Raw genomic sequence first — 12113 nt, forward strand, 5'->3', positions numbered from 1 at the left:
ATGGGGGACTTTTGGGATAGCATTGGAAATGTAATTGAGGAAAATACGTAATAAAAAAAATTAAGAAAAAAAAAGATGCCTTTCTCCTTTTCCATCTCTGTTTGTCATGTTCATTCTTGAAGCAGAGGCACAGAGCTGAAATTGCCTAAAGGATATAGATTTGAGTTCAAGGTCTGCCTTTTCCGGACTCTCTGTAAGCTTAGGTGAGACATCTAAGGTCTCCGAATCTGCAATTTCCTTATCTGCGAGATGAGGAATAAGACCCAGGGGGATGATGGTGATTAGGGAAAGAATGTGGGCTTTGAAGGGTTGAAGGAGTTGCTTGCAGTCCTTCTCTTTCCCCCCTCCTCACTCCCTGCCCCCCTCTCAGCTCTTCCCATCCCCTCCCTTTCTTCCACTCTTAAAAAACATAGCGTTCAAGATGGTCTTAGATATAACTATGACATGAATGCTCAATCGGATGAGCCTAAACCTGGAGCAAGATGACTGGGGCTTTGAAACTTAGTCTCTGGCTAATCCTTTACGCTACATCAGCCTTTACTTCTTTATTACCAAATAAGACATAATAGCCTTTTCTTTATCGGATGAATACAGAAATAAAAGTCAGGTAATGTGTCTGAAAGGGCAGTGTGAGCTGAGGAGACTATGATGCTGTAAGGCATATTCACTACAGTGCTGCCATCTCTGCTGACTCCACCCCTCCCCCATTCCCGCCCACCCCACCCCCATACCCCCTACCCCTGCCTCAGTCCAAGACAACACCATTCTCACCTGGATTCTTACAATGGCCTCCTGCTGGCTTTCTGTTTTTCTCCTCTAGTTCTCTCCAACCCAACCAGCCATTTGTGGGCAAAGATTCGATCAAGTTACCTGCTTACATTGTTGCTTTAGAAGGCGTTTGATACTGCTCAGTGCCAAGTGAGGGTGTTGTATGGCGGAACTCACCTTAGTGCCCCACTGTACACATCCTGGCTGATGTGTCCCTGGAGCCCATATCTAAAACGACGAAGAGATGTGGTCTCTCCATCTGTGGGGATCAGGAAGATGAGCAGCAACTCCTGAGTACTGTCCCCAGGCTGTCACACCCCAGGGATGTTCCTCGATGCCTTCAGAGAAAGCATTTTTCCCTTCATCTCGGAATGTCCTCGATGAAGTGAGAGGCATCCCTTGAAAGAATCAATGTTTCTGAGTCAGAGGAGCAAAGCAGAGGAAGTGGTCGTCAAAGACGCTGGGTAACAGGAAACTTAGGTACTGTCTGGAAGCTCCAAAGAGAGGTAGTTGGACAGACAAACCGGGAGGTGCATTCTCTAACAGAAAAGCGTGTGTGATGCATGCGTGGTACGTGCTTGCCTGCATGCGTGGGTGCGTGCGTGCTTATGTGTGTGTGGAGTGGTGACCTCATTGGTATTCGCATTTTCTGTTACATGAAGTGCAGAGGTTGGCCTGGAGGTCCCTTCCCTTGTGAGCCTCTCCTGGGGAGGAGATGATGGGTCCCTAGAGGGGAAGAAGTAAAACTCTTGCTTCTGGCATTATCCCTTTTAAGCCCTCAGCCCCCTTTGCGCTATGATTTTCCTTATAGACTACAACTCTCAAATCTAAAGGGACAGGAACAGAATGTTTCTGGCTTCCCAGGAGGCTAGGCGACATGGAACAACAAATGACCCACATTGTGGCCAAGCTTAGTTAAATCAGCCAGACTCAACTCTAGTTCTAGACATTAGACCAGTCACAGAGACTGGGGCGGTTCTCCTCAGCCCATCCTCCCTTCTGAGTTTAATTACACAAATCCTTTTACTGCCTCCCTATCCTGCGGAAACAGGAGTCTTTATGAATTGTAACTGAAGGACCACAATCTATACTCCATTGAGCCTTATCTTGGTCACTTCAGAAAGTAAGTGAGCAAAAGATGGATGAGGATCAAGTACTTATCTAATAAACGACCTTCTCCCCCTTCGTTTCCTGCACAGAAGGCTCTGGGGCAGCTAATCCACGTGGGCTCCACCCACAAGCCATTTTCACTTTTATCAGCCTCATAAATCGCCTTTCCAGATTACACAGAAATATACATTGCCCCCCCCCCTATAATTATTGTAGACCCTCCTCCTAGCTCCCTTCCCATTTTTTATCTCAGGTAAACCCAGTCATTACTACCATCACTGTGGCTTCCAGAATGCCAGGATTAAAACGGACCGCATGGAATCTTACGCAAGACTGAGTCCACCAGGCAATTTGAACCAATAAATATCAAAATCGTGTCCGAGCAAAGGAAAGTTCACCCGATATTCTACCAACAAGTGTGAAGAGTTTTCCAGCTTGGCCTTCACCCCGGTGACCCTGCTTGCTCGTCTTTTTTATTCCCTGGAGAAATTAGAAGCCCTATTGTAGACTGCTGTCCCGAGTTGACGATGATACCTCAAGCCTAGAGTAGGGCATTTGGCTGCTGATGCAGCCTGCTTCCCACTGCTATCTACGTGGCTCGTTCAGATGCTGCGGCTGAGCCAGTGTACCTTGCAATTAGCAATTCTTTTTTTATTGGTTGATATGGGCTTTAGGCCAAGAGAAGTTGGGATTAAATCAATATTCCTCTTATTATGTCATCGCAGGTAAATGAATTATGAAAACAAAGACTCCATATGAAGCTGCCAATGCTAATGATTGGGTAGGATGTGGACGCACAATCAACAAAGGGTGCTCTGTCCCAGGAGGAGGAGTGGGAACCGCCCATTACTAGATCTGGGGGCTGCAAGACCCACCTTTCCCCTACCCTTCAAACCCTGAGCTCACGAACGAGCTTGGAAATCTGGCAAAGCTCCCTGCACTCAGGTTCAGCAGTCTTGAAAACAGCATCTAAACCAACAGCAGACGAATATAGAAGCACAGATATTGAGCACCTGGGGATACTAGACACTGGGCCTGTCACTCATCAAGTGATATACTGTCCATAGTGTCTGATGGTGAAGAGGGTCTGTCTTTAGAATCACACAAGTGGCTTTTTATTTCAGCTTGGATGCTGTTCACTATAGACACCCAGACTTTGAGCATCTGTTTTCCCATCTGTAACCTGTAAGCTGATAATAGGTATGTTGCTGAGTCTCGGGGAGATTGGGAAGATAAGTTCAAATCATTGGTGCAAAGTAGATGCTCAATAAATGGTGTTTATAGGGACAAGTCTTCCAGGGCTAGAGAGATGGCTCAGCCATTAAAGGCTAGGCTCACAATCAAAAATACAAGCAATGAGTCTCTCTTCTTCTCTTTTCTTTCATGTTATTATCATTTTCATCATCATCTTCTTCACCACCATCATATTCACCATCATTATAACCATCATGGTGATATCATTATCATCATCATTGCCATCATCACCTCCTCCTTCTTCTCCCCCTCCTCCTCCTCCTCCTCCTCCTCCTTCTCACTGGTGTTTAGAGTCGAGCTCATTGTTAGATAGTTATAAGAATGAATGGACAGACAGAGGAGTGTGTTGTTGATAGAACATAATCCATATGAGTACCTTGGACCCTATAACTGGCAGCCCAACCAGAAGGTGGCCTGAGCCAATTAAGCTGTCCTATAAAGTAGAGGGGAAGGCTGTGCCTGTTTCTACTTACCACTGTTGGAAGAATCTGAATCAACCCTTTAGTGAAAAAGTCTCTGTTGACTTCTGAAGACATAAGGTGTGCCCAGTTGTGTCTGTCCTTCAGGTCCTAGGTGGGAAGTGGTGGGTGGTCAGAGACAGATGTAGGTATGGGGGGAGGGCAGAATCCGGTGAGAGTACTGTCCATCAGTCTTTCTTCCCACCACCGAGTCCACTGATTAAGAAATTAGAGATCAGTTATCATACCAGAAATAACAGCTTCCAAACAATTTCCTTTGTGCCCAGGAATGGAAAGCTTCCATGGCAAAGGTGAATATATGAAAATATTCAGGGGGACATTTTGGCTCTGAGAGAGTGATTGAGGAACCAAGCTTTTCAGCACCTTAGTTGAGGTGGTGCTGAACTTGCCATCCTTCTGGGAGAGAAAGAGAAGCAGCTTTGCACTTCCTGGGTCACCCGTAGGAAGCCCTGGCCCCTGATGATTGGGGGAGATCAGCACATGCTCTCTGACTGACTTTCAAACTTAAGCTAAGTGGTCAGTGTCTACTAACAGCAAATGGCGTTGACTTCCTGGTCCCATCCTGGCATTGTATGGCTCTCAGTGACAGGATTTTTTTGAATCCCGGGTCATGAGCTTCTTATGATAAAGGTTCCTAGAGTTGGAAGAACTGGCCTATGAGTGATTAAAGGTTCCTGGAAGCACAAGACAAAAAATGGAAAAGTCTAATGTCTTGGTTTCTTCTAAGAAGAAAGCTTGTGATCTTGGGTGTGAAACCAGTGGAGTTGGGGTCCAGGGGATCTAGGTCAGGGTTTCTGCTCAGTGCTCAGCCTCCTGCAGTGTTTTGTATGATGGGATGAGGGAGCACGTGCTATCGCATGTAGCCTCAGCTGGGCTCAGTGGCACTTTCTGCTGCCTTCTGAGCTACCCCTTAGGGTCTGAGCTGTCTCTGTTCCCACCCATAAATTACCACTCACTCCGCCCTAAGCACAGAAACAGGTGAGTTAAGGTGGACAGTGTAAACGCTGCCCAGCTGGTTGTCAGTTATTGCTCCTGGCATCTGTGAAGGTCTTTGTTCATCTCAAAGCCAAGGTCATTCTGCTGCACAAATACTATTAGCACCTGCATGCAAGGAGGGCAGGGAGGGAAGAGAATGGGGAAAAAAAGGAAAGAGAGTTGTCTCCTGCTGCCCAACCAACTGAGGCTTAATCTCAGGGATTCTCTGCTCTAGGCAATCGCTGTACCAGGAGCTATATGCCCCATCCCAGTCTCTATTTGCACTGGGTCTCACTAATTGAACTAACTTTCAGGGGACTCCAGCAGAACAGACACAAATGGCAGTGGCAGCTGCCCTAGGGTACTACTACCCACCCTTGGGATTGGCAGCAGCTGGCAAAGGACACACAGCACAGCTCACCGGCCACAAACCCTGGCTTCGAACTCTGCCTCTGCTCTGCCCTAGGATGGTTCTTGGACAAGGTCACTTCCCTTCTCATAATTTGTTCACTTATTATACAATGAAGATAATAGTGTTGTTGGGAAGACACAATGAGGATGTGCGATGAGAATACCCCTGGCAGCATTCCCAGCACAGGGCAAGTGCTAAGTAGCTACCAGTTGTCACTGCACCATTACTACTGTGGCCATCACAACCGCCATTATTATGACCGCTGTCATCATGCTGCCACTGTCATCTGAGCACCAGTGCTACCAGGTGTGTGACCTCAAACAAATCATTACTGTTAGAAAACACCTGATACTATGCTCTAGGGTTCCCCCAACTTAGTATCCTCATAGATAAGGCCAAGGGTGTGTGTGAGGCTGCATGAGCGGAGAAGAATGCTGGGGGAAGATAGAGAAACAGTTCCATGCAAAGAGAATAAAGTTGCACACTTCATATTATAGACAGAATTTACTTCAAAATGAATATGATCTAAACTTAAGAAGGAAAACCGGGTAAGGTAACACACAGGAGATGTTGGTGACAGCAGGTTTGGCCATGATTTCTTGACTATGAAACTAAAGGTGAGCCGCAACAACAGCAACAAAGTCGATGCATTTTGCTTCATCAGAGTTAAAACGTTTCACCATCAGAAGGCTTTAAGAAGAGACACTTTACAGAATGGGAGAAAATAAGATAGGTCGATCAGATGAAGGGTTAATACTCCCAGTATTTAATCCTTAGTCAGTTTCCTGTAAGTGACCCGTGTGTCCTCTCTCTTTATTTGTTCATGAGATCAGCAGAGTGTGAGCATTAGCTACTCTGTGCTGGGGCCAGAGGACAGAAAAGAGCCTGGAGACTCACCCGTGAGGTGTGCAGCCAGGAGCCAGGAGGGAGGCAGAGAGCAGGCTGGTGATTACAGCCCAAGGTGGAAAGGGAATTTTTGGAATCTGGCACAGATAGATATAGGGAGAAGGGGGAGCCCCACCCGACCCCCATTCCCTTCTGTGATCCAATTGGGGCAAGGCAGCAGTTTCCCCAAGGCTCTCAGATGGTAGAGACTTGAGTTGATGTTCAGGGTACTCAGAACCGAGATTTCAAAATGGTTGTCCTCAAGACAGTTTGCCTAACTTATGCGACAAGTTATGGGATGGGTCTGAGGATACAGCACTGGCTACGAAGATCTGAGTTGATCCTCTGATCACCACACTTGTTTTGGGCACACACACACACACACACACACACACACACACACACATGCTCACTGATAATGATGAAATAATTGTGCTACCAGTAAAATGCAAGGTTACACACTTGAACTAGGATTTCCATTTTGTTTATTTGTTCATATATTTTAGTGTGTGTGTGTGTGTGTGTGTGTGTGTGTGTGATATGCCCTGACATCCCTTGCCTCCTGTTCCAGGTATTAGCAGTTGTCTGCTCTCCAGTCCCCCTGTCCCATTCCTATGTCCTACCTACCTGCCTCTATTCATATCAGACTTATGACATCTCTACTCAAACCTCATAGCATTTCAGTTTATAATCCCCATGATAACACTGCATGTCTCCAAACAATTCCTCAAATGTTAAAAACGGGTGAAGGATGCATCTGTGATTGCTGAGGTTCACCCTCAGATGATATAAGGTATAGAGGAAACCTCAGACCACCCTTTGCATCTAATCTTAATCCACAGCCTCCCTCCCTAGCTGTCTCTTTCTGTCTTCCATGCAACTCCCCTCTGCTAGTAACATAGCCAGTTATTTTAAGAGAAATTGATGTTTAGTCCCAGGATTTACAAAGTCCCAGGATGGGCACTTTCTCTGTGGGACACTCATCTCGTGCTTGCCAAACAAGCAGCTCCCTGTAACGAGGGCCAGATTAAACACTGCTGCCCAGCACACTGGGATTGCTCCAACTTTCACTGGGGTACACAGACCTCTCATCAGTGGGTGATGCCGCTTAACTGGCAAGATGTGGAGGGAAGGAGATGGGAGGGAAGGGAAGGGACTGGTTTATGGGTCCCCACTATATACTTCTTATTTTGGGTCCCCTGCTATATACTATTATTGGGTACTATATTCTATACTGCTATATATGTATATATATTATATATACTATACATATTATATATATATATTATATATTACTATATTACACACACAGAGAGAGACGCTGTATAGTATAACATTGGGTCTCCCACTATTATACCACCTCTTGCCTTGTCTGACCCTCAGCCTTCCCAGCTCAGCAGGATTGCATCAGGCTTGTTGGTATTTGAGAGTGAATATTACCCTATGAGCATTACGTTTAGGGAGAGTATTCAGAGAGATTTGGGGACTTGCCCAAGACCACACAGCAGTCTGTTCTCCCAATGCCCTGCATCGGCGCCCTTTCCCTCATACCTGTGCCTGCATTCCACCTCTTGTACTGACTCATTCATCAAATTACACACTTGATAATTTAAAAGCCAATTCACCGATTTGTCAGAGCACATTATTAGCATAGATGAGGACATAGGACAATCTTACATCATCAGGAGGCTAACTGGACAAAGGAGCACACGGAAGAGAAGAAGAAAAGGTTGTTAGTACACTCCGGCCAGTTTCCATGGCTGTTGTGTGGCAGGCTGAGGTGATGCTAAGGGTCTGCTGGCACCTAACCTTCCACTGGCCAATCAGAGGGAAGGGTGGAAAAGTAAGCTGTGGTTCCTGTTGGGTGAGTGCGCCCTTCCTGGCCACATGCTAGAATGCACATGCAAGACCCTCATGCCAGAATGCTGGTCTTGGGCAGCCAACCACAGATGGTGAGTCTATGAAGGCAGTAATACTGAGATGCCCTGAGAATACTGTTTTAGCCTAGATTTTCCCCAAACCGGACTCTTAAATCTTTCTGTCCCATCTTCAGTGATGGTCCCTGAGTGTTAAGGGAGGGGTTGTGATATAGGTGTTCCTATTTGGGCTGAGCATCCCCCAATCACTTGTTCTCTATGCTTTAACCATCTGTGAGTTTCTGTGTTATCCAGTGTCCTCTGTACAATGAAACTTCCCCAGTGACTTCTGACAGATGCTAATCTATGGGTATAGGCATCAGTTTAATACTATTTAGCAAAATGACAGGAGTCTGTAAGCTACCTCATCATAGGTTCTTTGGCCAGATTCACAGAACAGGATGCATTTGAAGACTTCCCCGATGGGTGTGTAATGCTACAGAGAGCACTGAGGCCTGTGTAGACAATGCTTTCCCCTGTGTTGCTCCTGTGTACTCTGCAGGGTGACAGCAAAGCCAACAGAAGTCTCTTTACCTTCTCATCTCACAAAGAAAACATTTGTTCTCCCCATAGACCTTGGACCTCAGCGTGCCTTGTCCTCTCTCCTTGTTAGCTGCTAACTTCCTCTTCTCACTTAAAGGGAGGGCTTTCACATCTCCTCTCCAGTGTGTTCCATTGCTGGCATCATGAAGTCACTTAAGGAACTTGACAGCAAGCACTGGGACACCATTCTCTCCAGTCTGTCACCTGGGCTGGCTACTAGGGGACCAATGGGTGGACAGTCTATACAGTGAGTCTGTGCAGCAGAGAGGGGAGTGGTACATCTTGGGGAAGATGAAGTAAGATGGCAAGAAAGGCCATTACATTGCTCAGAGGGTTTGCACGATATAAAACGTGTACATGTTCATGGATGAGGTTCCTTGGGATTCTCCAAAAAATGTTAAGACTTCCAGACTGTTTGCCCATGATAAGTCAAGCCACAATAGCACTGTGGATAGAAGGAGAACATCATACTAACGGCCTTCTCACCGAAGCCCAATAGGAATCAAATCACTTGCTTTCATCATCACCCACCCTGTCCTCCGGGGCATCCTGCCATGTCCCAGACAGGCTCACAGACAGGGGACTTGGGAACTGTTCATTGCATACATGAATAGATGGTCTCAGTCTTTATACTTACATGGAAGTGGACTGGGATTTCCCAGCTAAGCCAACTGGTTCGAAGCACCTTAACTCTTGCTTCCTATCCCTTTTCCAATGGCCCATGGTCTCCTCCCTTTGTCCCTCCTCCATCTCTTCTCAGCACTGGAGTTGACTGTTAGCCAAGGACAGAAAGGACATGCCCGGCAGCTCTGGGGTGTCTTCCCCTGCTCCTTGGGGGAGGTGGCTGGAAAAGGAAGACTAGCTTGCAAAGAGGAATGACAGGGCACGGGGCAAAAAGGAAGGGACAACAATTAAACATGGCGTCTTCAGGATTATTTGCTAGGCTAGACTGAGGCTGAAGAATGTGTGTGCATGCATGCCCACTGACACATGTATAGATTTCTACTTACACAGACACACTGAGCAGCCAGAGGCAGTTGGTGTGGTGTTCTGTTCCCAAGCAGTAGAGAGAGGAGCTGGGAATCTCCAGCTCCTATGTCTGGGTTCACCTCAGCTTTCTCCTGGTTAGCTATAGGGTGTAGGGCAATCTGCTTCTCTCATAACCTACAGATGTCTCTCCGAGGCTCAGAGTTCTTCTCTGAGACTTCAGGATGGTGATATGTCTGCTTTAGACGATGACTCCTGAGAGTCTAAAGTTGAAAGTATCTTATTAAGAAAACACTTTTAGCAACAGTGACAAAAGCTTAGAATAAGTTTAGTTTGACAAAAGTAGCAACATCAGGACCCAGTGCTCCCATGTCCTCCACACCTGGTGTCTTCTGTGAGCAGCACGCTACAGCAGTGTGTGACACTCTCTAGACCAACACTGGTGTGGGTGACACTCGGCACAGTGAATGGACCGGCACTGGCATGGTACTGTAAGCAAACATCTGGATCTCTTTCTTCCTAGTCTTACTGCTGTTTTTAGTGCTACTTTGTTCTGTTTCAGGATCTCATTTGGGACGCTCTATGTTGTCACTTTGTCCTTTCAGGCTGCTGTTGACAGTCAACACTTCCTCTGACTTTTGCTTTCTGTGATGCTCTTGAGACCTGATGATCAATCCTTGCTTTCAACTTGCATCGAAACATTGTTTGAGTACTGGCAGACACATCTCTGAGTGTGCCTGTGAGGATGAGGCTCAGTTAAAAAGCTTGAGGGGGTGTAGGGATACGAAGCTGAGAACCAGTCCCTAGAGGGTCAGGTCTGTTCTGTAGAGCTCAAAATATGACCTTTGCAGATATAACTTGAGACAGAATATCCTAGATTATTGAATTCAATGACAAGTATCTTTCTTTCTTTTTTTATTATTAGATATTTTCTTTATTTACATTTCAAATGTTATCCCCTTTTATGGTTTCCCCTTCGAAAATCCTCTATCCCCTCCCCCATCATCCTGCTCACCAATCCACCCACTCCTGCTTCCTGGCCCTGGCATTCCCCTATTCTGGGGCATAGAACCTTCACAGTACAAAGGGACTCTCCTCCCATTGATGACCTACTAGGCCATCGTCTGCTACATATGCAGCTAGAGCCATGAGTTTTCTTTGATTGGTGGTTTAGTCCCAGGGAGCTCTGGGGATACTGGTTAGTTCATATTGTTGTTCCTGCTATGGGGCTGCAAACCCCTTAAGCTCCTTGGGTACTTTCTCTAGCTCCTTCATTAGGGACCTTGTGCTCTGCCTGTGCTATAAGCATCCACGTCTGTATTTGTCAGGCACTGGCAGAGCCTCACAGGAGACAGCTATATCAGGCTCCTGTCAGCAAGCTCTTGTTGGCATCCACAATAGTGTCTGGGTTTGGAGGTTGTATGGATCCCCAGGTGGGGCAGTCTCTGGATAGTCATTCCTTCAGTCTCTGCTTCACAGTTTGTCTCTGTAACTCCTTTCATGGGTATTTTGTTCCCTCTTCTAAGAAGGATCGAAGTATCCACAGACAAGTGTCTTTCAAAAAGAGAAGAGAGGACAATGAGATAATAATTGTCCATGTGGGGATGCAGCCACAAACCAAGGGACGCCTAAGGATTCCCTTAGAGAGCTTCAAGAAGCAGCGAATGGGCTTACTTCTTGATTTCCATCCAGTGATGCTGGTTTCTGACTTCTGACTTCTGGCTTCCAGGCCTATGAGCAGATAAATGTCTGTTGCTTTAGGCTATCTAGTTTGTAGTAGCACTGCAGCAGCCAAAACATCTGGGAAATTACTGCAGGGGAAGAACACAGCAAATATATTTTAAACGTGGGTCGGTTGTTTACATAAATGTAGAAGTAGAAATAGCTCCTGCTTGTAAAGGTCTTGGGTGATATTAACACAGGCATGGGGCATACTAGCTTTATGTATAGCTATACCCTATCCTATGCTGGAACAGGCACAATAGGACTGCTATGCTAGGCAGGTCCTTTTAATCAGCTTTGCTTTAGTTCTCACGCCAAATTCCATGGGGGCAGTTTTCTTCTTTACTTTGGTTTGAAGACAAGAAAACTTAACATTTTCCAGGGCACGTGGCTACAATGTAACAGATTCTAGCCACATGCCCTGTGTCTGGTCTGTGGCAAAGGCCAGAAAGAAACAGTGTACCGAAGGGAAGGGTAACTGTGACTCAGGGTTTCGGAAGTGTCAGTCCAGGAACTGCTCTATCCATTACTGTGAGCATAAGCAAGGAACATCATGTCATGATAGGAATGTGGTAGAGGACAGGCTCAGCACATGGAGAAGAGGAGGAGGAGAAGGAAGAGGAGGAGGAGGGTGAGGAGGACAAGGAGGAGGAGGAATGCAAGAGTGATGAGACATAGGTTGTAACCCCAGTAACCTACTTCTTCCAGCAAGGCTCCATCTCCTAGTACACCCACATTCTCACAATAATACTGTCAAAATATGAGTGTATCAATGTATTACTCTACTAATTAGGTCAGAGCCCTCATAACTCAGTCTCCTCTTTCTGTCAAGCAGCTAGGGACCAAGCTTTCAACATCTGGACCTTTGGGTGTCGGGTCCAGCACAGCTGCATAAGGGCATTTGGAGAAGCATTTAGCATCCAAACCCTAACACCGGTATCCAAAGCCAAACTTCCAGACCCTAAGTTTAGCTGCGCTATGGTGCACAATCACCTGGACTTGCTGGTCCCCACTTTCCTCCTCTTTGAAATGGGGCTGTTTATCTCCACTTGCCTGAGAGTA

Source organism: Mus caroli, chromosome 13 (assembly GCF_900094665.2).
Source record: "Mus caroli chromosome 13, CAROLI_EIJ_v1.1, whole genome shotgun sequence".
NCBI lineage: Eukaryota > Metazoa > Chordata > Mammalia > Rodentia > Muridae > Mus > Mus caroli.